This window comes from Macaca nemestrina, chromosome 2 (genome assembly GCF_043159975.1).
Source record: "Macaca nemestrina isolate mMacNem1 chromosome 2, mMacNem.hap1, whole genome shotgun sequence".
Taxonomy (NCBI): Eukaryota; Metazoa; Chordata; class Mammalia; order Primates; family Cercopithecidae; genus Macaca; species Macaca nemestrina.
In genome coordinates, this window is record NC_092126.1 from 124,870,314 (window position 1) to 124,895,798 (window position 25,485).

Below are 25,485 nucleotides of genomic sequence, written 5' to 3' on the forward strand. Positions count from 1 at the left end.
GCATGGTGGTGTGCGTCTGTAATCCCAGCTACTCAGGAGGCTGAGGCAGGAGAATTGCTTAAACCCGGGAGGTGGAGGTTGCAGTGAGCAGAGATTGCACTACTGCACTCTAGCCTGGGTGACAGAGCAAGACTCTGTCTCAAAAAAAAAATTAAATAAATAAATAAATAAATAAATAAAACTCCACATGTATTCTACACTTCCAGCATGTCTTAACTCAGACTAACCATATCTGAAGTGTTGGAAAGTCACATGTGGCTCCAGTTACCATGTTGGACAGGACAAGTCTATAATACACAAGAAATGTCTTCAAATTAAACTTTGAATGTCAACTCCCATAAGAAAATGGGCAAAGGATATGAACAGGCAATTTACAATAGCAGAAATACTACTAAGATATGAAGAGGTGCTCAAAACCATTACTAATGAGGAAAACATCAAATTAATCCATTTATGCCTGGAAAAAAATCACAAAGTTGGATAATGCTAAGAATTGGTGAGGATGTAGGTATAAAGAAGCCTCATTTGCCAATGGGAAGATAGACAGGTGCAGACATTATAAAGAGTGATTTCATCATATTAAATGAATGACAGCAATTAATTCTGCTCCTAGGTATTTATCCTAAAGAAATTCTTTTATTTTTTACTTTTTTGAGACATAGTCTCACTTTGTTGCCCAGGCTGGAGTATAGTGGCATGACCTGTGCTCACTGGAAACTCTGCCTCCAAGGGTCAAGCGATTCTCCTGCCTCAGCCTCCCAAGTAGCTGGGATTACAGGTGCCTGCCACCAAACCAGGCTAATTTTTGTATTTTTAGTAGAGATGGGGTTTCATCATGTTGGCCAGGCTAGTCTCGAACTCCTGACCTCAAGTGATCCACCTGTCTTAGCCTCCCAAAGTGCTGGGATTACAGTAGTGAGCCACTGTGCCCAGTCTATCCTAAAGAAATTCTTACACATCTTAGACATTTACTTTTCTGTTGATTGTCCTACCCCGGACTGTAAACTCTATGAAAGCAGGGATTTTTGTCTTGGCCTTCTCTGTATCTTCAATGTTGGGATCAGGGTTGGCACATAGTAATTGCTCAATCAATATTTGTAGACTGAATGGAGTATGCCATCTTCATCATAGAAACTCAGTGAGGCATGCATTTTATAGATGATGAAAATGGACCTTAGAACAGCCATCCCTCCAGCATCACATGTCCAGTTGCCAGCAGAGACGGAGTTAGCACAAAGGCCAACAGCCCAGACTGACTCCCAGCCATTACCTGTTCATTATTTTAACATCACTTGTGGAGCATCTCATAAAGAAAGCCAGACTATAAGTAACTGGAAAGAGCAACTACATTACCACATTTTCAGGGTTTAAATTAGAGCATATCTAAACACAGAAAAGCTTTGCTTGATAAGGATTCCCTCTAAATTCCTACATATGTTCTTGGGTGATGCTTTTCCTGAGAGATATTCTTTTAAAAAAAAAAAAAGAAGAAGAAGAAAGAAAGAAAGGAATGGAAAGCAAGAAGACTATTTAATAGATTGAAAGCTTTTGTTCTCCTACACACATTTAGCTGTTCGGTAACAAAACAGGCAGTCTCAGAGAAACAAATCACAGCTTTATTTTACAGCTTTAATCTTAAAAGGGTTAACATCTCCCCACCAGCTTGCATGCTTTTTTGGTTTTTGCCTTTCCTTTTCTCTCCATAGCTTTGACGAGTTATCTTCAGAAGATTGTGTGAGTACTTGCTTCATTTTCTCAGTTCTTTTTGGCCATCTATTCCTTGGCAGGTTTCACCCTATTTGGGTATAAGCACCCACTCTACATCTCCTCTCCACCCGCTATTTCATGCATCAAGTGTTAACGAACTTTGTAGCAAAACAAATCCATCTGGAAATTGGCATTTCAACGATGTGTTTTTAAAACTGCTGTTCATCATTCCTAGCGTGTGTGCGCATGTGTGAAAAATTCAGAATACATTTAAGCAGGAAGCACTGGAAAGGCTGGGTGCACATTTTGAAGCCAAAATGCATTTCATAAGGTGGGAGGCACACGTAGACTTGAGAGCTCTGAGGGTTGACTATCGCTTGTATCAGGCATGCTAAATATTTGAGCATTTTGACTGAACTTTATTAGTCTGAACATGTTCCACATTCTCTATTTACTGAAAGATTATTTCCCAATTGCAAAAAGGAATTACAGTTATACAAAGTCAAAAATACATATCCTTTTTTCTTCATTAGTTAATTTATTTATACCCATCCCCGCCTGTTGCAAAAAGGATTTGAGGTAGCTCATACAGGATTTGACGGGCTAGATTATTCGAGGGAGAACTCCTTTCCTACATTGATTTTTACTTCCAAATAAAGAATACCAGTAAAACTAATAACAAAGTAATGAATCAGAGTCACTGAAGTCCTTGAAGTGTCTGTTATGTGCCAGACTCTGTGCCAAATATTTCGCATTTAACCCTCACAACCACCCTTTGAGTAAACAGTATTTTTGTCCCCATTTCACAGATATGGAAAATTAAGTTTAGAGAAGTAGAGTGCAAAATAGTATATAACTAGAAAGGGATGAAGCTGGGATTGGAATCCAAACCTGTTTCAGAGACTCCGCTCCCTATCAACCCTTACCAGCTACTTTTCTGATGGGAGCTGTCCTGGCTGAAGAAAAAGTTCCTAGAGAGTCACCTGAGTCCAGGGAAGCCTTTGGTGATGAGTTGGAGCAGGCGGATAACCAAGACTGGAAGTGCAGAGATAAAATGTGTGATTGTCTCGAATTGCTCCTGTCCAGTGGGAGGAACAAAACATAGTGAGTTCCCACATACGGCTGTGCCCCAGGCAGTGACCATGCCCACTTTTCTTACCAGTCTATTCGCTACCCATTGCACATGCTTGGCACCCCGTAGGTGCTCATTGAATATCTGTCAATTGAATGACTATACTATTGGGCCCAACAACTCAGAAAAGAAACCTTCCATGGAAGCAAGAATGTCTGAAGAGATACTATCCTCCTCAGAAATTAGAGCACGGAGCAGGAAATCAAGCGAAGTTACCTGTGGGAGACATCCTCTAAGATGCCCGCAATGATCCTCCCTCCTGATGATCATGCCCTATATAACGCCTTCTCCTTCACTGTAGGCTAGGTTTATTGATTTGCTTCTAACAAACTGAATATGAAGCCAGGATGCGTGGCTCACACATGGAATCAGCACTTTGGGAAGCCGAGGCAGGAGGATTGTTTGAGCCCAGGAGTTTGAGGCTGCAGTGAGCTATGATGGCACCTGGATGACAGAGTGAGACCTTGTCTCAAAAAAAAAAAAAAAAAAAAAAACAACAACAACAACAATAAAAAAACAAATGGAATATGATAGAAGTAATAGGACGTCGCTTTTAAGATTATATAATAAAAAACTGTAGCTTCTGAATTAGTGTCTTTCTGGTCTCTCTCTCTCTCTCTCTCTTTCATAACACCACTGTTATGTCACGTGAACACTCAGGCGGCCTATGGAGAAGTCTACATGGTGAAAAAATACTAAGGCCTGCCAGCAACCATGCAAGGAAGCTTAGAAGTGGAACTTCAGAGGCCTGTCAACAGCCATATAAGTAAGCTTGGAAATGGATTCTTCAGACGTCCAAAGGAGCCTTGAAATGACTACAGCCCCAGGTGTGGACAGACTGACTGCAACCTCATAAGAGGCCTGAGCCAAATGCACTCAGCTAATCTGTGCCCGTATTCCTGACCCACAGAAACTGTGAAACCACAAATAATAAATGTTTGTTGTTTTAAGCTGCTAGGTTTGGGGCATAAACATAGTAAATATCAAATTTGTTATGCACCAATAAACAACTAATACATTCCCCCATAACTTCCAAGAAAATGAACCAAGGCATATCCATGAGGACTTGTAGTTATGAAAATGGTATAAGAACACTTAATAACTGTCCTTTTAGTTATTTCTGACTGATTCTCCATGGTGATTAGCTATTAACATCCTTACAACAGAAAGGAATCGTGTGCAGGGACAGCAGAGGAGTGGGGAGGGCTGGGCCACTTGGTCTCATTCCACAGCCAGTCCTAGGAAGACGGGACCCTCAAGAAGTCGAACATGTCCTGAATTAACAGTTAGCCCTACGGAAAATTCATTTTTGGCTCCCCAACATCCATAACACTGAAGTTGGGTGATGTATCAATTAGAATTAGATTCTGCTACGTGAAACAGGAAACCCCCAAGTAACAATGACTTGAAGGAAAAAGAACATATTTCCCTCTCATGTAGGAGGAATTTATTTGAGGGCTGCTTGGGCCTCTCTATTATGTCATCTGGGACCAGATATTTTGCATCCATCCTAGAGGACAAGCCTAGAGAGCAACCCCTACTTCCCAGTCTAACATGACCTCTGCACTTGTATCTTCATTCCAGCAGCAGGTGGAGGAAAAGGCAAAAAAGAGCATCTTCAGCCTTTTAAATAGACTTCCTGGAGTCCAGTGCAACCCTATTGCTTATATCTCACTGACCAGCACTTACTCACATAGGCATACTCAGATGCAAGGGAGGCTATGAAATGTACCCAGCTAAAAAACAAAGTTCTATATTGAAAGGAAGGAGAAAACAGATACTGGAGAGACAACTGGTAACCTCTCTTCCAGGTAACAAGACTGATGGAGCACCAGAGGGTTTGTCATTCAAAGATCTCCATGATCTGACCAGCCTCACACTTTCAGAATTATTTCCAGCAAAGAGTATTAGACACCATCCTTTTATTTGGAGACAGAGTCTCACTCTGTCATCCAGGCTGAAGTGCAGTGGCATGATTTCAGCTCACTGCAACATCCACCTCCTGGGTTCAAGGGATTCTCCTGCCTCAACCTCCCATAGACACCATCCTTTACGCCTTCCCATTCTCAAACTTTGGCCAATGCTGGTGCTGCCACTGAAGTCCCAGCCCCTGCCGTCCTCACTTAGCTCCTATGCCACTTCCTCTGGGATTATTTTTTCAATCCTCTCCTTCCTCTGAAAACCCAAAGTACTGATTTGCACTTTTGTCCAATGGAAAAAAAAAAAAAAATCATGCACTTCCAACTGCCAGACACTGCACTAGGAATGCAAATATGAGTAAGATAAGGACCCAGTCCTCAAAAATGTATAATGGTCCATTGATAAATCATTGTTGAATAATGATAGTTCATCCACTTTTGCAGTATCACATCAAGCTTTTATTATATATGGTTTTTATAATCATATGCATAACAAAAGATGGAATGTGGCCCACATACACCTAATTCAATAGGATTTTCTCACTAAGTCTCATGTGCTTGGCATTATGGTCTATACATGATCTTTCTCTGTCCTTCATTAGCACATTTATTTAATATCTACTATGTGCCTGACATTGCACATAGCACAAAAGAAAGGCCCAATCCTTTCCTCAGGGACTTGGGGGAGAGATAGAAAAGTAAATGGGATATTGCAATGAAGAACAATAAAGCACTAGGTTGGAGATGTATATAGAGTGATAAAAATACTAAATCTAGGCTGGAAGTGTTAGGAAAGCTTCCATGAGAAGCTGGCACTTAATAGTATTCCAGGGCAGAAAGAACATCATCTATAAAAGCCAAGAGGTGAAAAACAGAACATTGTGCTTTTACTGCACAGGAAGTATTTATAAATCAGTATGGCTTAGAATTGAGTACATGAAGTTGGGAAGGGAGAGGATGAGACTGGAGGTAGAGAGGTGTATCAAATCAGGAAGGAACTACATTATTAAATGAAAGTAAAAGATATCCCTGAAGAGTGCCTTACAAAATGAAAGTTTCTTTTTTTCTAATAAAACATTGACTTCCAGAGTAGGCAGTTGAGACTGAAACAAAGGCATCATGGTGCCATGACAGAGCTGGGGTCTGCTATTGATCTGCTCGGCCACCTTTAGTATGCACTGAACACTCATGGTCACAAGACAGCTACTATATCTTCAGCATCTCATCTGCACACCAGGTGGGAAGTAAAGGAAGTCAAAGGACAAAAGTCATGTACCGTCAAATCTGCCTAGCTTTCCTAGGAGTCCCATCTTACTACTGATTTTTATTTATTTATTTATTTTGTTTATTTATTTTTTGAGTCTTGCTCTGTCACCCACGCTGCAGTATAGTGGTGCAATGGAGTCTCGCTCTGTTGCCCAGGCTGGAGTGCAGTGGTACGATCTCCGCTCACTGCAAGCTCCACCTCCTGAGTTCACGTCATTCTCCTGCCTCAGCCTCCCGAGTAGCTGGGACTAAAGGCATCCGCCACCATGCCAGGCTAATTTTGTTTTGTTTTGGTTTTTTTTTTTTGGTATTTTTAGTAGAGATGGGGTTTCACTATGTTCGCCAGGATGGTCTCGATCTCCTGACCTCATGATCCGCCCGCCTTGGTCTCCCAAAGTGCTGGGATTTCAGGTGTGAACCACTGCACCCAGCCAAGCAATTCTTTTGCCTCAGCCTTCCAAGTAGCTAGGATTACAGGCATGCACCAACACACCCAGCTAATTTTTGTATTTTCAGTAGAGATAGTGTTTCACCGTGTTGGCCAGTCTGGTCTCAAACTACTGGGCTCAAGAGATCTGCCTGCCTTGGCCTCCCAAAGTGCTGGGATTACAGGCTTGAGCCACCATGCCCAGTCACTACTGATTTCTTATTGATCGGGACTATGCCACACATCCCTGACCAAAGCAACAACTGCTAGAGGGGCTGGTATATGGAGTTTCAGCTGGGCCCACTGCTGTCCTAACTATCAGGACTCCGCTCATAAGGAGGAAGGGGACAAGGGATGCTGGAAAGAGCCATCCATGTGCACTCCAGCAGGTCACGGAGAGCCAGCATGACACAGTCGTAGTTTAAAGACCATTCCTCGGCCACTGGGGAAGGAGGAACCTGAAATAGTTTAAATAGGGGAGCAAGGAACTGACCAGATTTGCAATTTAGAAAGTCTTGAAAATGAAGTAAATGGTGGCTTGGGGATGGAAGGAAGACAAAGCTGGAGACAGAAAGATCACCGCCAGAAGGCTGTTGTGAGAAGGGCTAGAACTTAGCGTGTGAAAACGGGATGAAAAGGTTTATAGTGGGCGAAATAGTGTCCCCCACCCCAAATTCATGTCTACCTGGAACCTCAAAAAGTAAACTTATTTGGAAATATGGGCTTTGCCAATGGAATTAAGGTAAGGATCCAGATGAGATCATCCTGAATTAAGGTGGGCCCTAAATCCAATGAGAGTATTATATCAGAAACATAAAAGGATACATACACAAAGACACTGAGAAGAGGCAATGTGAAGATGGAAGAAGAGATTGGAGCAATGCATCTACAAGCCAAGGAATGTCAAGGATGGCCAGCAACCACCAGAAACTAGGAGAGGCATGGAACACTGCTTCTTCAGAGCTGCCAGAAGGAACCAACCTTACTGACATCTTGATTTTGGACTTCTCAACTCATGAACCATGAGAAAATTAATTTCTATTGTTTGAAGCCCCTCAGATTGTGATAATTTGTTATAGCAGCTCCAGAAAACTAACACTTTTTTTTTTGAAAACTAAGGTTTACAAAAACATTAAGGAGACAGAATCAACAGGCCTGAGTGGGCACAAGGGAAGATTCTTGGCCAACTGGGTAAAGGGTGGTGCTTTCGCAGAGTTGAGGAATACAAGAAGGAAAGGATGGGGAGAGAAAAAAAATAGGTTCAGTTGCAGACAAGTTGCTTTGAAGGTGCCTGAGGGATATGCAGTGGATAAATCTGGGATGGAGATCAGATATAGGAGCACTTGAAACCATTAGAGTGGATGTTGCCAACAAGTTGTCTAATATTTTTATAGGTTTATGAGAATTTTTCTTTTCCAGAGACAGTCTCACTCAGTCACCCACACTGGAGTGCAGTGCTATGATCAAACCTCACTGAAGCCTCAAACTCCTGGGATCAAGGGATTCTACCACCTCAGTCTCCTGAGTAGATGGGACTGCAGGTGCATGCCACCACAGCTGGCTAATTGTTAAAACAACTTTTGTAGAGACAGGGTTGTAATGTTAATTACAATTACAATTACAATGCTGTGTTGTAATGTTAATCTACAAAACATTTTAAAATTAAAAAAAAAATTTTTTTTAATGTTTTGTAGGGACTGTGTTGCCCAGGCTGGTTTCAAACTCTTGGCCTCTAGTGATCCTCCCACCTCAGCCTCCCAAAGTGTTAAGATTACAGGCATGAGCCACTGTGCCTAGCCAGATGAGATTTTCACATAGCAGATGATTAAGGAACATTATAAGAAAGTAGATACTAAACTGCCAAATTGTGAAGCATAACAGTTTCAGGAAGCTTGAATTAGAGGAAATTAATATAAGGTGAAAAAAATGACCCACATCTCTATAGTAATTAGTAGGGTTGCTCCGTTTTTATTTTTAATTGGCACAAACCTGCATTAGCCTCTGACCAAAGAGGCTGTACCAACTCAGACCCTGGTTTGTACCACACATGTGGAGGCTCACAGAATGCCAGAAAGGACATTAGCCTGTCCAACTTCCTCCCCTTACAGACAGAAAAGCAGAGGCTTGCAGGGAGAATAATTTGCCCAAAGTCAGTAAGAGGACCATGTGAGACCCCAGCATAGGCTTGGCTTCCAACCTGAAACTCACAGAATAAAGTGCATCACGAAATCCTCATGTGAGGAAAATGAAGTGTGGTTTGATCTATAAAAGTCAAATGATGAGGAAAATGAACAGATGAAAATGTTGTCAGTCTCTAGAGCCAGAAAGACTTGGTTTCAAACCCAAATGCCATCCAAGCATATCAGTAAGGATGATTTTGGTGAAAAAAAATGTCAACAGTAAGAAAGATATTGGTTGGCATAATTGAAAAAGGCCAGTAGCAGGAAGGGCTTTGATTGTGGTTGGAACAAAGCTCTAACTCTGTTTCTGCCGTTTTCTGGGCTCTGCTCTTCTCTTTGTAGCCTCATCCATAGGCTGGTTTCCCCCAGCAGCCTTAAGTGGGTTCATCTTATCATTCAGAACACACAGCATTAGTACAGTGGTGTAACAAGACGGGGGAGGTGGGAGCCATCCACCCTGAGTGCAGACAATAAGGTGACACATTATTTGCAGAGAATGTGCAAACAAGAATAAAACAAAATGGGGTCAATGATTATCACCACCATGCAGTGGCAGTTCAAACAAGGTCAATGATAAAATGCTTCTCCCAGCCAGGCCAACTGCAACCACACCCAGTGCTTTGTATTATGCTCCAGACTTCCCAGCAAAAGTCCCAAGAGCCACACTGTTAGGATTAAATAAAGTCATGTACCTACCTTAAGCCAATCATGGCATGCAGGAGCGTGAAATACGCTGATTGGCTTAGCTTAAGTCACAATGTGAAAGGTGGAATTGACTTTTCCATACCCCCAGAGGTTCCCAACTGAAACCTAGGCTAGATGAGATGGGGAACGATGAACGGCTGCTGGTGAAGCAACCACCAGATGTTCCCTGATGACACCATATACCCTTGGGTAAATTTTTGACCCAAGTTTCAGTTTTGTGCCAGACACTCTCCTAAGCATTCTACTTGTATGTGAATTCATTTAATCCCCACACCAACCATAGATGGTAGCTACTCAGCCAGGACCCCAGCAGTAAACAAACATCTCACTCAAAATACTTTGGGGGGACTTGTTAGCAAAGAGGCTAGTTACAAAGGTGTAGACTGGGTGCAGGTAACAACAGGGGAAAGTGCAGAGCCTGAGCTATCATTATCCTTAGGCCTGCAGGGACATGGAGTGAGATGTCCTGACAGAAGGACATCTATCAAGTTCTAGGAACTTGATAGAAGCTGTGATGTTTGGCCAGGAGCAAAGTCAAACCAAGGCAACCTATCAGTGAGAGAAGCCAGGGAAAACTGGGAAATAAATACCCCACCCTCACTCTCCTCCCTCCCTCCCAGCTACAGCAGGAGCTTCCTATTGGCCAAACTCATCAGGAAGAGGACATGGTAGCCTGCTGCTGATGCCCATACAGCTACTCTTTTGGAGAAGAAATCAGGGTATAAAGGGTGGAGAGTAGATTTGAAGGGTCAAAGAGAAGATACTCATTTTACAGATGAAGAAACTGAGATTTGGAGAAGTTAAGTTACTTGTCTGGTCTAGAGCACATGCTCTTAATCACTATACTATGCAACCTCTCAGAGCAAGTAATACATCAGGCAGAGTTCCTTACACATAATGCATGCTTCACAGATGTTCTTGTTCTACATCATTGTAGCTTCCACTGACAAAGAGAATCCACTGATAAAATCAGTGTCCAGGCCTTCATCCGGCAGGGCATTCCCCCCAGCAAATGAACTAAGGTGCCCCTCCATCCCCAGAGAGTCAACCCATACCTCCCAGTCCATCCCTGTGGTTCCACAGCACCCAGAAGACCACACCATAAATGTCAAAGACATGCAGCTCTTCCTTTCTGCATTTCTAAGCTAACTTGAATCGCTGGCTGCACCACGAAAATAAATCAAAATGTAAGTCTGTGAACAGTTTCCATTCAAGGTGCAATTGATTTGTTACACAATGCGCACGGTAACCAAAGTCACAGACTAAGTAAACAGGGTAACTGACAATATGCATGTATTCTAGCAAGCAGTGCCTGCATATCCCCTCTCTCCAAGAAAATCAAAGTGTTCGACTGGCTTCTTAATCCAATTCATGCTCTCCTTGCTCTTGTCAGAAAGGTGGGTGGCAGATATTATTTATCATTCCAGTGTCACTAGTGGGCTCAGAAGGGTGACATGATTTACCTATCGTCAAACGAGTTTTCGTAACAGCCTCACTCCGTTTGACACGTTTCTTTCAGCAAGCCAAATATGCTGTCGGTCCATACCCTGAATGTGTCAAAATAATTTGCAAGCGACACCCACATTCCCATCCCATTTGATAGAGTTGGGTTAGTCACTTGGGAGAGTTGCTAGGGAGGTTATTCAGAGAGGAAGAATGCTGGAAAATTAGTGCTACAGGGGCTTTGCCTCACATGGGTGAGGCTGATGATTAATTATAATACTGCTGCCTAGGGACACGGATTGAGGCAGGACACTGCTACTAAGCCCTGTGCTTGTGTGATCGCCTTTAATGCCCACAAGCACGGAATGAGGGGTACTAAGCATTTTACCATTTTACAGAAGAGGAATTTGAGTTTAGAGAAATTAAGTAACTCGCCTGGAGGCAGGGCCATGAGATCTTGGAAAGGCCCAGCGCCTGGTTTAATGTTCTGCTGTCACCGTCTTGAATTTTTTAATAACTTTTGCACAAAGGGACCTGCATTTTCATTTTGCACTGGGCCTTGCAAATAATGTGGCCAGTCAGCCTGTGGGCATCTAGTCCACAAGCACTTACATGGAGTATGTCCTGGGCACTGTCTTACACAAAGGGGACCAACAATACAAGATGTTCAAGTTTCCACTCTCATGGAGCTGCCATTCCAACAGGGGAGAAAGATAACAATTAAGGGAACAGCAAGTTAATGACAGATCACGATGAATGCTATGAAAAAAGTAAACAGGGTGAAGAGATAAAGTAAATCGGGGTGGAGGTGCCACTTTACAGAGGATGGTCACATCCGAACAGGTGACACTTAAACGAGGTCTGAGGTGGAGAAGGAGCTGGCCTGGTGGGACCCTGGAGGGGTTCAGGCTGAGGGAGGATGAACAAGGGCTAAGGACTCCCACAGGGCATGAGCCTGATATGTTGAAAGGCCAGAAAGAAACCTCAGCGACTTCACCTAATTGATGGGCACTGAAGCAGACAGCGAGAGGAGAGATGCAAGGTGAAGGTGAGAATTAGAAACCAGATCGCACGGGGCCTTAGAAACCAGATCACACGGGGCCTCGTAGAGCACAGTTAGGAGCTTGGATTTGATGCTTCTGCCACGGGAGGCCAAGGAAGCATATTAAGCAAAGGAGTGACAGGCACTGATGCATATTTTAAGAAGATCACTCAGGCTACTACTGTGTGGAGAACAGATTAGAGGATGTCAAGAGACACAGGAGCAAATCACAACTATAACCTGCCACTGCATGTCAGGACAAGCTGGAGAGTATGCAAGGATTCTATGAAGGTATCTAGAGGACCTGTACATAACTGGTTCACATTTTGTGTATCTGTGCATGTGCCTATATATTTACACACAATATATGTACATAGATACATATGTCCATTCATAAGGCACCCAGAGAATCCATACATAACTGATTCACATTTTATATGTGCGGATATAAATATACATAAACACATATTTTAAATAAAATGTTAACAGAACAAAATGCACACACGAGTATATTCTACTTCAAATTTACATTGAATATGTTAATTTTGGGATTCAGATGAACTCATTTTGTGTAAATCTAAGATTTACAGTTCCCTTGCCATCTCCACTTAAAGAATCTCCAGAAATGGCAGGATGAGATGACTAACAACACCATCACCAATACCATTTCCAGGCTCTTCCTAACACCATTAAGTCAGAACAAAATACGGTCATGCATCTCTCAACAAAGGGAACACTGAGCAACGTGTCATTAGACAATTTGTTAAGGTGATGCTTAACAAAGGGGATGCTCTGCGAAATGTGTCATTAGGCCATTTCGTCATCGTACAAACATTACAGAGTGTACTTACGTGAACCTAGATGGTATATAACCCACACTACACACCTGGCTGTATGCTATAGCCTGTTGTTCCCAGGCCACAAAACAGTACAGTAAGTTACTATCCTGGACACTGTAGGCAATCATGACACAATGGTACACATTTGCATATTTAAACATAGAAAAGGTACAGTAAAAATATAGAAGATAAAAATGGTAGCTCTGTATAGGGTACTTGCCACGATTGGAGCTTGCAGGACAGTAAGTTGTTCTAGGTGAGTCAGTCCATGATTGATGAGTGAAGGTGAAGGCCTAGGACATTACTGTGTACTACTGTAGACTTTATAAACACTGCACACTTAGGCTACACTAAATTTATTTTAAATGTTTTTCTCTCTTCAATAATAAATTAACCATATCTTACTATCGGTTTCTTATTTTATAAACTTCTTTTTAACTTTTTGACTCTTGAAATGACAACGTAAAACACAAACACATTGTATAGCTATACAAAAATATTTTCTTTCTTTATATTTCTATAAGCTCTTTTCTATTAATTTTTTTTTTACTTTTTAAACTTTTTTATTAAAAACTAAGACACAAACAGGCCTAGGCCTCCACAAGGTCAGGATCATCAGTATCACTGTCTTCCACCTCCACATCTTGTCCCACTGGAAGATATTCAGGGTCAATAATACATACAGAGCCCTCATCTCCTATGATAACAATGCCTTCTTCTGGAATATCTACTGAAGGACCCGCCTGAGGCTGTTTTACAGTTAACTTTTTATTTATATTTTATTTTTAGAGACAGAGTCTCTGTCATCCAGGCTGGAGTGCAGTGATACAATCACAGTTCACTCCAGCCTTGAACACCTGGACTCAAGCAATCCCCCCATCTCAGCCTCCTGAGTATCTAGGACTACAGGTGTACACCACCATGCCCAGTTAACTTAAAAAAAAAATGTTTTGTAGACACAGGGTCTTGCTTTGTTGCCCAGGCTGGTCTTGAACTCCTGGCCTCAAGCCATCCTCCTGCCTTGGCCTCCCAAAGTGCTGTGATTACAAGCATGAGCCATTGCAGCTGGCCAAACTTTTATTTTTTTAAATAAATAGATTTACACTCTAAAATAATAAAAGTATAGTATAGTAAATACATAAACCAGTAATATAGTAATTTATTATCAAATACTATGTGCTGTACATAACCATATGTGCTATACTTTTATCTGACTAACAGCACAGTAGGTTTGTTTACACCAGCATCACCACAAACATATAAGTAGCCAGGCACGATGGCACATGTCTGTAATCTCAGCACTTTGGGAGGTCAAAGCAGCTGGATCACTTGAGCTCTGGAGTTTGAGACCAGCCTGGGCAACATGGTGAAACCCTGGCTCTACAGAAAAAATACAAAAAATTGGCTGACACGCATCTGAAGTTCCCAGCAACTCAGGAAGCTGAGGTGGGAGGATGGTCGAAACCTGGGAAATGGAGACTGCAGTGAGCCAAGATCATGCCACTGCATGCCAGCCTAGGTGACAGAGCAAGACTCTGTCTTAATTTAAAAATAAAAATAAAAGCCACATACACATGAGTAATGCATTGTGAGTGCTATGATGTTAAGAGGGCTACGACATCACTGGGCAATAGGAATTTTTTGGCTCTATTTTAATCTTATAGGACCACTGTCATATGGATGGTCCATTATTGACCAAAATATTATTTCATAGTGCATGACTGTAAATAGGATGCTGGGACGAGTGAAAATTATAACATATATCCAAAGTCTGCATTTTCACATGTGTTGTTCCCCCAGCTTGTCACTGACTACTTTTAAAGAGAGTAAAATGTGGCTGAGTACGGTGGCTCACGCCTGTAATCCCAGCACTTTGGGAGTTCAACGCGGGTGAATCACCTGAGGTCAGAAGTTCGAGGCCAGCCTGGCCAACATGGCAAAACCCCGTCTCTACTAAAAATACAAAAAAAAAAAAAAATTAGCTGGGCATGGTGGTGGGAGCCTATAATCCCAGCTACTTGGGAGGCTGAGGCAGGAGAATTGTTTGAACCCGGGAGGCAGAAGTTGCAGTGAGCCAAGATCGCACCACTGCACTCCAGCCTGGGTGATGGAGAGAGACTGTGTCTCAAAAAGAAAAAAAAGAGAGAGTAAAATGCTATAGATTTTAAAGGCATCCTGTGTCTTGTATCCTTAAAGATTGATTTGTCCATCTGACGTCCATTCAGCAAAAATAATAATGAACACTGATATACAAGGCAGGTCCTTATCCTAAAGCTTCACACTATTCACTCATACAATCTTAACAACTATATCATAATATCTATCATGACCCCCTTTTTCATAGATAAGGAAACTGAGGCACAAAGAACTTAACAGCCGCCCATATTAATAACTTAATAACAAGATCACAGTGGTAGTGCCAGGTTAAACACCTGGCAGACCAGGTGCAGAGTTCATGTTTTAAACTACAGTCAGCAGATTGGATTGCTAAACTATGGCCCATGGGCAAAATCCAGTACTTTGCCTGTATTTTTGTCAATAAAGTTTTATTGGAACACGGAAATGCCCATTCACTTATGTGTTGTTAATGCCTGCTCTTACTACAACAGCAGAGTTGAGTAGAGGTGGCAAAGATCATATGACCCACAAACTCTGAAATATTTACTACTTGGTACTTTATAGAAATACTATGCTAACCCCTGCTCTAAGCCACCATCCTGTACTGCTTCTACTATGTGCCAGCCACTGTTCTAGGCACTAGGGGTGTGGTGGCAAATGGAGCTAACGAGGTTCCTGCTCTCATGGTGCTGCTCATTATATGATGGATTTGAAAAGATTTTGTGTATGTGTTTGTGCAGAGAAGGAATGTGCTGCTGCTAAAAAAATTTTGACCATTCAAATGTAAATAACCCCTTACACCACAGTCTTTTGTTGAAAAAAAATTTAGTGGTAGCAGATCCATGGGTATCTTAAAACTGCTTTGGAAGGGAAACTGATATGATTCTAGGGGCTTCTGTCACCGGCAAGATACAAAGAGTGTGGCTTTGACCCAGCAGGGTAATTCTTATGTATAAAACATACCTGCCTACTAGAGTTGTAGCACTTGCTCTTGTTCTTGACAAGTATGCCAATAAAAGCATAGTTAATAGAAACAAAGATTGCTAAAATTGATAAATGTTTGTAATAACCAAATCTGAGCTTGCAACTAAAAAGGAAACCTGGCTAACACCACAGAAAGTAAAATGTTCTTGAATCAAAACCCTACGTGCAATATTTGTTTTCCCCCTACACTCTCAGTAGTCTCTAGTAAGAGTTTATGAATGTCAACATTACCATGGCAACTTGTTTGAGAGGGGCTGCAAAATGATGCACCTCAGGCTTCCCTATAGCTGATGTTCACCAGTAATGCTCACCTTTGATTAAATGAGTGAAGTACAAAGTCTTGATGTAACCAACATCCTATAACAAAGGGCTTGCTTTTGTTTTCTTTTGTTTGGGGGATTTTTTGCAAGTTATCAGATAATTAAGAAATTGCATTCCTAATACAAGTTGAATCCTAGAAAAATTTCACATTTGTAATCAAAACATGGTGAAAATCCATCAATAGAGAACATTTGCTGATCATATTATCATAATTGTTGGTTGAGTGATAGATGACATTAACAGTTGAAATGCAGATTTTCTTATTTTAAAAAATTCACTCTTCATTCTAACTTGTGGCCTTACTTCATGAATTTTGAAGCCACTAATTTGGAATTTGTGATTCAAATTCAATCAGAATGTATTGAGTGCCTACCAGGTGCCTTCACATGCATCTTTCATTTAATTCTCTTAACTATACAACCATTGTAGGAAGTGGATATTATCACATCTGTTTTGCAGATGACTAAACAGAAGCTCAGAGTAAGTAATTTGCCCAAGATCACCCAACAAGAAAAGGGCAAAGCCAAGAGTCAAACACTAGACTGCTCATGACATTTCTAACCCGCAAGCTGATATCTATCATTGCTTAGCAATATTTCTTTTATAGACTGTTGATTACATATAGTATGGTGGGGGGGGGTGGGGGTAGAGCAGGTATTAAAACAAATGAAGAAATTATTTTCAAATATCTCTCTCTTTAAAATATAACATTCTATTCAAATTCCTACAAATTTGATCATTACAAATAGCTCTCAAATTTATTAAAGTAGTCCAGAGATTTTTCTAGAAAATATTTGGCTCACAATTGAAGTTATTTGCTAAACTCGAAAGAAATTGTGCTGAATATTCTCCATTTGTCTCTCCAAACCTACCCTCTACCCCTCTCCATCCTATTCTATGCTCTGGGAGGCCTCTCTGGATCAGCAAGTCTTCCCTGCCCTCTGGCTTCCTAATGCATTCAGTCAATGGGCAGCACTCTAGGATATCAGAGGGCACAAAGAGAGAGAAGCCACTGTGTTTATTCAATCCCTGGCTCCCTCCTTCCACACTGGCAGTGACTGCATTTCTCTAACACATACCAAGCTCCTGCCAGACTCTCTTATCCTAGAGCTACAGTTCACACCAGTTTTCAGCAAAAACTCTCCCTTCTTGTGCCTTCAGGCCTGAAGAGTGCTAGCACTTTCTATTGCTGCTAAACTTGGATGCTTTGCCGTCCTTTCCTGCCTTCTCTTAACACTGCCTTAAACCTTATCAACAGTCACTTCACTGAGCTCTGTTCCGTCTAGGCTCTCAAAGTGGGAGTTTAGAATTTTTTTTTTCCTTTTTTTTTTTTGAGACAGGGTCTTGCTCTCTCACCCAGGCTGGAGTGCAGTGGTGAGATCATAGCTGAATGCAGCCTCCACCTCCTGGGCTCAAGTGATTCTTCCACTTCATCCTCTTAAGTAGCTGGGATGACAGGCTTGCACCACTACACCTGGAAAAAAAATTTTTTAAGACGGAGTCTCGCTCTGTTGCCAGGGTGGAGTGCAGTGGAGCGATCTCGGCTCACTGCAACCTCTGCCTCTCAGGTTCAAGTGATTCCCCTGCCTCAGCCTCCCGAATAGCTGGGAGTATAGGTGCACGCCACCATGCCCAGCTAATTTTCATATTTTTAGTAGAGACAGGGTTTCACCATGTTGGCCAGGATGATCTCGATCTCTTGACCTCATGATCTGCCCGCCTCAGCCTCCCAAAGTGCTGAGAATACAGGCGTGAGCCACTGTACCCGGCCAGCAATTTTTTTAAATTTTTGTAGAGACAAGGTCTCACTATGTTGCCCAGGCTGGCCTTGAACTCCTGGCCTCCAGCAGTCCTCCTGCCTTAGCCTCCCAAAGCGCTAGAATTGCAGGTGTGAGTGACCTCAGCTGGCCAGAGCTTAGATTACTGATCTGAGACTTCATCTCTTTTCTAATGTAAGCAGTAGCACTATAAATTTTCCTCTTAGCACTGCTTTTGCTGTGACCTACAAATTTTGATACATTGTATTTTCATTCAGTTCAATGTATTTTTTTTATTTCCCTTGAGACATCCTCTTTGACCGAAAAATAATTTAGAACTATGTTGTTTACTTCCCAAAGTGTTGGGAGATTTTTGTGTCATCTTTCTCATGTTGGTCTGATTCTACTGTGGTCAAAGATCACCTTCCATAGGGTTTCAGTTCTTTAAAATTTGTTGAGGTTTGCTTTGTGATTCATGATGTGGCTTGTCTTAGTATGTGTACTGTGGACACTTGAAAGGAATGTGTATTCTGCTGTTGCTGGGTATAGTGTTCTAGAAACTTCTGTTAGATTCTGTTAGTGGGTGGTGTTACAGTTCTTCTATATCTTTCTGGCTTTCTATCGAGTTATTCTATCAGTTGAGAGAGGGGTGTTTGCATTTTCAATCTAATTCTGGATTTGTCTATTTTATCTTGTAGCTCTATCATTTTTGCTTTACATATTTTGCAGCCCTGTCATTTGGCATCCCCATTACAGCCTGGCAAAGACGGGACCCAAAGTTTCCCACTCAGGCTTTGCCGGTGGGAGTAGGGGTAGAAATGGGACACTAATTTTTCTATGGGGTTTGGCTACTGTCAGGCAGTTATTTTCTAAAGTTTTGTGTCTTGCAAGGCTGCCCATTTCGAGGTCCTTTGATTTGAGAGAGCAGGCTCTTGTTGGGGCTTGTTTATCTTCACCCATTATCAGCTCTGGGTTGCCAGTTTCTCCAGCATCCAGTCTCACATATATGAGGCAAAAAGGAAACCTGGAGACCCAGCACCATCATTTGGATCCTGACGTCCCTGGCCAGTCTGCCTTCTTCTCTCTACCTTTCAGTCTTCTTATGTGTTTTAAATATAATGTACAGGACTTTTAGTTCTACTTAGCAGAAAAAATATGGTAAAGTGTGTCTGTTCCATCTTCCTGGAAGCAGACATCTTTACATCAGGCAGTTTTACAAACAAAATTTAATACAAGGAACTAGTTACAAAAGGTTGGATGAACTGAAAAGTCAAATGGCACAGTGAGGTAAAGCAAAAATTTAATAGCAGAAAGTGGCTATTACCTTAGGATCGGGGCAGACAAAGAGTGAGTGTTGGTAACAGACCCCAGAAGCTGGAGCTGCCCGACGAGAGATTGGACCAAATAGGGAGGAACCGTACCACTGAGAGCTTGAATCATGAAGGAGAAGCAGCCAATAATGGACTCCTACCCCTATTCCCATGCCAGGTAGAAAGAAAGAGGAAAAAAAAAACCCGGTTTCTCCCCTCTCTCTCCCTTCAGCCGCCTTCCAGTGCCTTTCAATGGCCAAACCAGTCAGAAGTAACTTGGGAAGGGAGCCAGGGAAATGTCATTGGCAGGGCCCAGCCTCCTGGCCACCAAGCAGAGCAAGGGGAGGTGGGGAACAGATCTGAGAGGAAACAGGGAGATCATGGGCACAGTATTAATAGTTATTTCAGAGTTGCTGTGGGTTTGGAGTCAGAAAGCCCTAACAAAACATGGGATAACAGCAAAAATACAGTAAAAAGGTCAGAGGCCACAGGAAAATAACATTATTGGCTGTCCCAGTGGGTGTCTGGAATAGAAGATCAGCCGGCCATACTCTAAAATACCCAAGTAACTTTCCTAAAATCCATCTGCTTTCCTCTAGCTATAACTACCTAGCTTGAAAGATAAGAAGCCCAAAATATTTGTTCTTGTAACTGTACTATCTTTAGACTCCAGTATTCTGATAATTGAGGGAAAAATAATCCTAAATGTATTGGGTGTGTTTCCCTTGGTAATTCTTCCTCATGGGGATGGATTCTTTGTGATGTGTCTTCACTCATTGGTGAAAGCAATTGCCTGCACAGTCGTTTCCATGTACAGTACTTGGGTGATCTGAGTAGAAGTTGGCTGTGCTTTCTCTTTTAGATGGAGAAACAAACTTGAATAGTGCACTACAAGCTGGGTGCGGTGGCTCACACCTGTAATCTCAGCGCTTTGGGATGCCAAGGCAGGAGGATTGCCTGAAGGAAGGAGACCTGCCTGGGAAACATAGTGAGACTCCATCTCTAAAAAATACTGTTTTTTAAAAAAATTAGCTGGGTGTGGTGTGCAAGCCTGTGGTCCCAGCCACGTGGGACGCTGAGGCATGTGGATTCCTTGAGCCTTGAGCAGGACGAGGGAGGCTGCAATGATCTATGCTCACACCGCTACCCTCCAACCTGGGTGAAAAAAAGAGCACTACAAAAATGTTATTTGAACAGGGGAAAAGGTCAACACTACTACAAATAGATGTTCCATGCCTAGAAGTCCCATGAATAGATGGATCCACAGAGAAGATCAACAGGCTTCAGAGCAACACTACACTGCATCAATGATGCTCATTTGGTGGCAACCCATGTGAAATTTCTGATACATTGGAAAGGGGCTGGGAGAAAGTTTCAGTTGGCAGAATCTGTGAAATTAACAACAAAGAACGATGAATGGAAGAACTTAAGTATCTTAAAGAATGCTTTCAAAGAATCCATTTTAATAAATAATCACTGTATCACTGTATTCATCAAAATTCTTATCCTTTTACAGTATTTTGGAAACCTATTTTTAAACCTGAGAGGACTAAATCAATATTTCTATAAAAATATTTTACAACTCAGCTTTGTTAGTGTACTTCTCTCAATAGTATAGGAAGTTAGCTCTACACTGTATGAAGGAGTTTATGTATAAGACAAATGAAGCTATGTCTACTCTCTAAAGTGAATAACTTCTTTGATAGTTTTTTCCTAATTAGCACAGCAAACTATAGCTGACCACACTGGTGTCGGAAGCCCAGCACAATAAATTATCCTTCAATTGTCATTCAAAACAAAGTTCAAGAAAGAACTAAACATCAGGCAGCAGGGAAAAAACACACACAGTACGCATGGTTTATTAATAATGTACGAGAATGGCCGGCACAGTACTTGAATGAGATGGGGGTGACAAAAGTCAATTAAAATCTTGAGACAGTTTTTTTGAGATATGGAATATTAATTAGAGAAAGCAACTGCAGAATTGCCTGGCAGAACCAGGCACACATTTGAAATCTTGTTTGTAGTTCAAGAAGCCATTTTTTAAAGAGCACTTTAGAGACTGAAAAGATGCATCTAGAAAAAAAAAGCAATTAAAATAATTCGGAGCTGGAAGACATTAGGTCAACTTGGCATGTGTAATGCAAAAGGATACAGTGGTCGGCACGGTGCTGCAGGAAACCTACCAGGACAGCTACTTCTGTGGGACTCTTTAGTGTTTTTATTCATATTTTTTTTCTGACAAAGGCCACTTTAAAAACACAAATGTGACAAAAGCAGTTACGAGTATGTAGTGTTGTGAACTATTATGAATCGCCTATTTCAAGCATAAGTGAAAGAAAAGCCATTTCTGCTCCAGTTAAACAAATCATATTTGTGTACAACAGGATTAGAGATGCAACAAACTCGGGAGTTTGGCTCTGTTTCTGGGAAAGGGTAGATATCCATCTACCCTAAAAAAAACAAAAAAAAAACTAACATCTTTTGAGAGCCTTCTGTACCAGACACTATATAGTATGCTTTCTAATGGTTTATTTCCTACAAAAAGTATGCTACATGAAGGCAGGGAAACTTGCTGGTTTTGAACACTATCATATCCTCCATGGCTGGCACACAGTAGGCACTCAACAAACATTTTACCGATGAAGGGCGCTTCTCTAACAGTTGGATTTGTTACGTCTGTTTTCCTCTTATAATCAAATATGATTTTAAAATTGGGGCTTACTTCCTCTTAGTATTCATGCTCTTGTGCCCTTCAGGGCAAACTAGACCTAGTGGCCCACTTCTAATGAATAAAATATAGGAAAATGATGGAATGTCACCACCGAGATTAAGTTAAAAAATGACTGGGAGTTCTGCCTGGCTGTCTGTTGCTCTCCCACTTGCTCATTCTGATGGAAGCCAGCTGCCCTATGAAGATGCTCATGTGCCAGGAAACTGAAAGAGGCCTCTGGCCAATAGCCAGTGAAGAACTGAGAGCCTCGGTCTAACGGCCCATGAGGAACTGGACCCTGACAACAACCGTGCGAGAGAGGTCAGAAGACTCTCCAGCCCCAGTTGAGCCTTGAGATGACTATAGCCCTGGCCATGTAATCTTGTGAGAGATCCTAAGCCAGAATTCCCCATCTAATCTGTTCCTAGATTTCAGACACACAGAAACTATGAGATAATAAATATTTGTTGTTTTAACCTGCTAAGCTTGAGGGTAATTTGTCATGCAGCCATAGATAACTAATACATACAGCTACATAAAAGTCTTTATTTTTAAGTCGTTGGGGTAGTTTTTTTTTCAAATGGCATTGTAATTTTCTACTTTCTGCTCTTACAGCGTGTACTAGTGTTTTTCAAAAAATAACCCTGCTTTGGCAGTGTGGTAACAGCTGCTTCTTCTGTGTCTAATGGATGGCAGTAACATTTCAACTGAAAATTTATTTTCCCATTCTAAGATGTTACCTTAGCATATTGACAGTAGGAGCCTTAAACAGTTCCAAGAAAATCGTAATTAAGTCAAAGTTCTAAAAAATACTTTAAAATCCATTAGATTTATTCAACATAGCATTCTACATGTCAAAACGATACTAAGTGCTAAAATTAATCTCTAGACACCTTCCTATTGAAGTTAAATGGGCTCTCTTTATCTGGTTCCATCTACAGCTCATGATATCTATAGGTTGGGTTTTTATAATATATAGTAGCCAGACAATAGTTATACAAATGAGTCCTGTGGATTCGTACTAATTCATCATTTCAATCTAAACACAGTTAACCCCTGGTTATCTGACCCCCAAATTCCAGTGATAGCTATACATTACAGCTTATTTTTGTACTACCAATGTATAAACTCTTAAATTCTGTAAGATACATCTAATGCTATCATGGAGCCAAAACAACTTATTCTTTGAATCTTGAAGGGTCTTATGACTTACCATTATGTATAGCAAGTATTATTCTAATCAATTAATGTGGACTTCTTATCATGTAGCTTTATCCTGGCCCTTTTTCTTGTCCTCCCCCAGACTGTAGGTCTTCTGTTCTACCACTGAAGAGGACCTGACATACAATGAATACTCAGATATATATGTCTGATAAATTAATACATAAATTCTACTCTTGTTTTTTTCATTCAAAGATACTTGAGCATGGTCTTAGCCCTCAAAGATGGATAAAGGAGAGGAAGAAATACACACGTAATCATAATGTAAGACAGTAATAGTAATCATAATTACTTCAGAAAGTATTCCAAATGATACTAGGTGTTTATTTTTAAATATGCAGATCCCTGGGCACCAGCCTTCAACTGAACATTTAATTTAACATTAAATGCTTACATTTAACTTGGCTTAAGAACCATAGAATAGATCAGAAGCTGGCAGACTTTTTCTATAAATGTCTAGGTAGAAAATGTTTTGGGCTTCGCAGGCCACATAATCTCTGTTGCAACTAAACTCTGCCATTGTAATGCAAAAGCTGCTGTAGTTAATACATAAATAAATGGATATGACTGTGTTCCAATGAAACTTTACATATGGACACTGAAATTTTAAGTTTTTAATTTCTTGTAATTTTCACACATCATGAAATACTATTCTTCTGATTTTTTTCTCAACTATTTAAAACTATAATAACCATTCTTGGCTTCTGAGGTGCACAAAACCAGACAGCTGGCCAGATTTGGCTGCAGGCCACAGCTGGCCAGTCTTTGGCATAAACGAAAGACCATGGACTCTGGAATCTTCTTGACCTGAGTTTGTATTCCAGCTCTGCTCTTTATTAGCTGGTGACTTGAGCAAGCTACTTAGCCTATGAGAGCCTGTTTCTTTTTCACCCAAGACAAGAGGGATTTCAGTTATACCTGCCTCATGCTTGAGGTGGCAAGACACTTGAAGACAAAAAAAAAAAAAAAAGAGGGTGGGGGACAGGCTAAAACGCCTGTGTGCTAAAACAATAATCATGCTATTTCAACTATCATAGTAAACATGTTGTCTTTTTACATGCCAATCAGGGAACTAATTTGGACATGGGATTTAATTAAATGCAGTTGGCTGCATCACTAATATACTCTCTCTCCATCATATTCTATTACACAGTAGTCACTTCGTTTTGGCATTTGTTATTGTAATGTGATGAGACCTCACCATAACATGTCATGGAGTGTACCAGGCAGCATCTTTTATTTTTATATGACTAGGCTTTAATGGGATTTTACAATTTAGCTCTAGGACGTCTAGCCTGCCAAATCATTCAGCAAATGCTAAGAAAATTGTCTTAACTAGCATGCTGCAAGTAAATGGTTCAATTTAATACGTCATAAAAATAATAAAAAGAGGAAAATAAAACAGGAAAAAGGGAAAAGATCATTTTAGAGAAAAGCCTGGCTTTCTCCTGAATTAAGATTTTAGGAAACAAAGTTTATCTTTTATTTTTGACAGATGTTGTAGCTACTGTGATTATGATTTCCCAACACCAGCACCCAAAAGAGGACACATTTTCAGTTTAATCACATTTACTTTATACTATGCCTGACAAGTGTTCATTCATCCAGCCTCATTTCAGCAACCTGTCTCTGACAAAGGAAGGTCTTAAAAGAATAATGCTTTAACCCAAAAGAATGAACATCTAAATGATAGAATAAAATGCATTAAACTAGACACAAGTAAGTAGTGGTGGGGGCAGTGGAGCAGCAGAGTTATATGGACAGAAAACAAACACACCTCTCTTATTTGTGGGACCCAGAGAAAGAATATAAATTGTGACCACATAACTTGTCAAAATTTTTAGAAGTTAGAAATCAACTTAAATCCCATTCAAGGCCTTGCAGTCAACATCTGAAAATAGTCCTCCAGCCTGAATGTTAAAAGCCTGCTAGACTGTATGGTAGCACAAATATGCTGGGCAGGACAGGATGGAAGATGGACCTGGGCTCAGGCCCAGGACTTCTGGGTAGCAACTACACTAAAAACTGTTAGAACTCATAATCAAGTTCAGCACAGTTGCAGGATGCAAGATCAATATACAAAAATCAATTGTATTTCTAGACATTAGTAATAATTCAAAACCAAAATTCAAGAAAACAACTGCATTTATAATAGCACCAAAAAGAGCAAAATACTTAGACACTAATTTAATGAAAGAAATCCAAAATGAAAACTCTGATTTTGAAAACATTTTTTTAAAGAACTCAAAGCCTAAACAAAGAGAAAAATATTCTATGTTCATGGATTGGAAGATTTAATATTACTAAGATGCCAATACTCCCCAAATTGATCTACATATTCAACACAATTTCTATGAGAATCCCAGCTAGCTTTTTTAGCAGAAATTTGCAAGTTGATCCT

The 25,485-nt window shown here is 40.9% G+C and overlaps 1 long non-coding RNA gene across 1 annotated transcript in view; it reads right to left on the minus strand.

The window, feature by feature from the left end:
• The window catches only part of LOC139361776 (uncharacterized), a 29,856-nt gene extending 12,316 nt beyond the window's left edge, over positions 1–17,540 (minus strand). The window contains exon 1 of the long non-coding RNA XR_011619403.1: positions 17,440–17,540. This is a non-coding gene — a long non-coding RNA (uncharacterized lncRNA). The remainder of the gene's footprint in view (positions 1–17,439) is intronic.
• Positions 17,541–25,485: the final 7,945 nt, after the last annotated feature.